This window comes from Dioscorea cayenensis, chromosome 6 (assembly GCF_009730915.1).
Source record: "Dioscorea cayenensis subsp. rotundata cultivar TDr96_F1 chromosome 6, TDr96_F1_v2_PseudoChromosome.rev07_lg8_w22 25.fasta, whole genome shotgun sequence".
Classification (NCBI taxonomy): Eukaryota; Viridiplantae; Streptophyta; class Magnoliopsida; order Dioscoreales; family Dioscoreaceae; genus Dioscorea; species Dioscorea cayenensis.
This window is the reverse complement of record NC_052476.1, coordinates 14790035-14794013: the sequence shown is the minus strand read 5'-3', so window position 1 is coordinate 14794013 and position 3979 is coordinate 14790035. Positions and strand designations below refer to the sequence as shown.

Genomic DNA, 3979 nt, shown 5'->3' with positions numbered 1-3979 from the left:
AGTCTGACAGTGTGATACCTGAATAAAGTGTGAGATTTTCATGGGTAACAAGTGGTGTAGCAACGGGATTGGCATCAGACATTTTTGTTCAGGTAAGAAGATCAGTGACGTAGCGCGTTTGAGTAAGCATTAGACCAGATGGAGTAGTGAGAACCTCAATGCCAAGAAAATAAGATAAGGCACCAAGATCCTTGGTGGAAAACCATTGGGCCAAGAGATCAATATAGCGATGAATAATATTAGCATGCGTACCTATGATGATAATGTCATCAACATAAACAAGGAAATAGATAGTAGTAGCACCTGAGTAGAGTGTGAATAGAGAGATGTCTGCAAATGAGTTGGTGAATCCAGACTCAATGAGGAATCGGCAAAGTTCAAGGTACCAAGCCCCTGGAGATTGCTTTAGCCCATATATAGCCTTTTTCAATTTGCATACACAAGTTGGATTGTCACAATCAACAAAGCCTAAAGGTTGGGCCATGTAGATATTTTCGGAAAGATGGCCTTGAAGGAAGGCATTATTAACATCCAACTGTCACAATGTCCAACCTCTATTGATGGCCAAGCTTAGAACAAGGCGGATTGTGGTTGTCTTAACAATGGGACTAAAAGTATCATGATAATCCACACCAGGCCGCTGATGAAAACCTTTGTCAACAAGGCGGGCTTTGTACTTGTCAATAGAACCATCAGTAAGACATTTAATGATAAAAACCCACTTGCAACCAACAATATCTTGTAAAGAGGTAGATGGAACAAGCTCCCAAGTTCCATTCCGAACAAGAGCATCAAATTCATCATTTATAGCTTGTCTCCATTTGGGATCTTTCAGGGTCTGGGTGATAGTATGAGGCTCAAGGACGAAGGAGGGAGAGAGGGCAGCAGTGAGAGTCATCTTGGTGAGGGGTTTGTGGATGTTGTTTTTCGATCGAGTAGTCATGTGATAAAGATTTTGATTGGTGGGTATAGTTGTAGTTGAAGGAGAAGGGATCTCAAAAGTATGTGGTTCGAGTGAAGGAGGAGTGGAGGACAGATGGTGGTGAGCGACTGGTGAGGTATCATGCGAAGGAGGCAAACATGAGGAATCCCTTTGCGGAGACATATTGAGTGAGCCATGGGAAATGGGGAGAAATTGGACTGGGGGAAACCATTTGGAAATAAAATCCGGGGTGGGACGAGATAAAGTGGATTGACGATGAAGAAAAGAGAAAGAGTTTTCAAGAAATTTGACATGATGAGAGATGTATGTTTTAGAAGTGGACAAATCTAGACAGATATAGGCACTTTGTGTGGAAGAGTATCCAAGAAAAACACAAGGAGTTGAGCGAGAATCAAGTTTATGCTGAGAATAAGGACAAAGCCACGAATAACATAAGCAACCAAACACCCGAAGTTTAGAGTGGTTGGGTGGAGACCCGAAGAGTGTTTCAAAAGGAGATAGAAGATGTAGTGTAGGTGTGGGCATTCGGTTGATGAGGTAAATAGCAGTGGAAAAAGCATAAGTCCAATAAGTTAGAAGCATTGATGCATGAGTTAGAAGAGATAGACCGGTTTCAACAATATGGCGATGACGTCGTTCGGAAAAGCTATTGTGTTCGGGTGTATGAGGTGGGGTAGTAAGATGAGAGATACCAGTGGTGGAGAGAAACCGATCAAGGGCTTTATATTCGCCACCATTATATGAATAAAGGGTAATAATTTTATGTTTGAATTGATTTTCGACTAATGCCTTGAAGCGAACGAAGACATCATACACATGAGATTTACGTTTTAGTGGATAGTACCAAACATATCAGGTATAATGATCAACAAAAATAACATAGTACTGAAAACCATCAACAGAATAAAAAGGAGATGTCCAAACATCAGAAAAGAGAAGTTCAAGTGGATGGGATGAAGTTAACGTAGAAGAAGAAAATGGAATTTTATGGCTTTTATTGCATGCACAGGCATTGCAGGGTGGGAAAGAAGATAACAGGCTAGATAAAGGTAAAGAAAACATAGAAACAATGTTTTCCATAATATGGGATGAGGGATGACCGAGTCGAGAGTGCCACTCGGACAGGTTGGTTTTGACACTGGAAAAGGCAAGCAATAGAGAAGAAGTAACTGAAAGAGATTTGGTTGGCCACTCATATACACCATCCTTAGGTTCTCCCATCAAAAGGATTGGCCCCGTGTTGAGATTATTCACCTAAAAGCAGAGGGGGAGAATTCAACAGAAATATGCTTAGTAGTGCAAAATTGATTAATGGAAATTAAGTTCTTTTTCATTGAGGATACACAAAGGACATTTTGTAGAGCAAAGGTGTGAGAGGAAGTAGGGAATGGTGGTAGAACAATTATGAGTGATGGGAAGATCCGATCCATCACCAATCAGGATATCATCAGATCCCAGGTACGAACTATGAAGGGAGAAATTGCTCAGGTCAGATGTAACATGGTGAGATGCACCACTATCCAGCAGCCATGTAGGAGTAGAGGTGTTACCGAGGACAGCATGATGGGCTTGTGGTTGCCGAGGTGGGAAGGGGCGAGATCCTTGAGAGCCTTGAGGGCGAGATTGCTAAGATTATTGAGAGGTGACAAGTCGAAACATCGGGCACCGTTAGCAGTGTGTCCTGGAATGCCACAGGCTTGACAATGACCCAAATAAGGTTTGGGTTGACGCTGATCCGGAGAAGAATATATTATGGTAGGGCAGACTATTGGGATTGGTGTGAACATCTATTTGAATGATTATGATAAACAGTGGTATTTGCTGTTGCCGGTAGCGATAGAGAAGAAGGTGAGGTAGTATGAAGAGAAGCTTCTTGGTTGAGGAGTTTCTCATGGAATTCAACAAAGGAAATTAACATATCACGAGCATTAATCGCATCAACGACAGATTTGTACTCATCACGGAGTCCCTCAAGAACTTGATGAATAAGATCCTCATCATCAACAGGCTTCCTAATAAGAGCAAGTTTATTAGCATGAATTTTAATGGTTTGCATATAGTCACTAATTGATGTGGAGCCCTGGGAACATTGTTTGAACTGAGTCTTCAGTTGTTTAATATGACCAAGAGATGGCTTGGCATAGGTTTGAGCTAAGGTTTGACATGCATCAAGAGAAGTGGCAGTGCGAGCAATAAGTGGTTGCAATTAAACGGAGAGAGCACCAAGAAGAGCGCTAAAGATGAGACGATCTTGACGCTTCCATGTGGTATATGCCGAATTGGGTGATGTAACACCATTGACAGTAACGGTGGGTGGCAGTGAAGGATGAGTGTCATCAAGGAAGTGATAAAGATCATAACCTTCAAGCAAAGATTGGATTTGAAGGCTCCATGTAAGATAATTGGTTGAGGATAATTTGGTGATGTTGGAGAGATTGATGGTAAGGAGGGGATGGTGAGGATCCTGGTGGTTGTGAAGGGAGATAGGATCGTTGGTGAAAAATGAGGCAATGTTAGAAGCCATTGAATAGAGAGAAAGTTGTTGGGAAAAAAATAATAATAATAATTAGGCTCTTGATACCATGTTGAAAATATAGAAGAAGATATTGGAAAGAATGGCTTACTTTTCTATCGATTCATATGATATATATATACACACGATTGTAAAGTTACAAAGATCGAAACTATCCTATAATTAAGAGATTACAACTAATTACACAATAATACAGCTAATCACAAGATTATTGGTGATTGATTGAGATCCTATAATCAGGGGGTAATTGAGTATAAGGATTCTCTAATATCCATAACTCATGCAACCCAAGCAAAGGGTATAATAAAGTAACAATCACTAAGTATAAGTACAAATATTAAGCCTCAAACCACACATCCAACCACAAGATCACTTAGCCATACAATAGCCATAAACCAAGTTTTTAGGGCATTGATATTTTAACAAACACCTTGGTGTGCATCCTCAAATCTAAACAATTAGACAACTTGATAAATAAAATTCACGCTATCAAGTAATAAATA

The 3979-nt window shown here is 40.4% G+C and overlaps 1 non-coding gene across 1 annotated transcript; it reads right to left on the bottom strand.

Annotated features, from left to right (window-relative positions):
* Positions 1 to 2818: 2818 nt before the first annotated feature.
* Positions 2819 to 2951, bottom strand: LOC120264170. The gene has a single exon (XR_005537342.1). It is a non-coding gene; the product is annotated as a small nucleolar RNA Z247 (small nucleolar RNA).
* Between the last annotated feature and the right edge of the window lie 1028 nt (positions 2952 to 3979).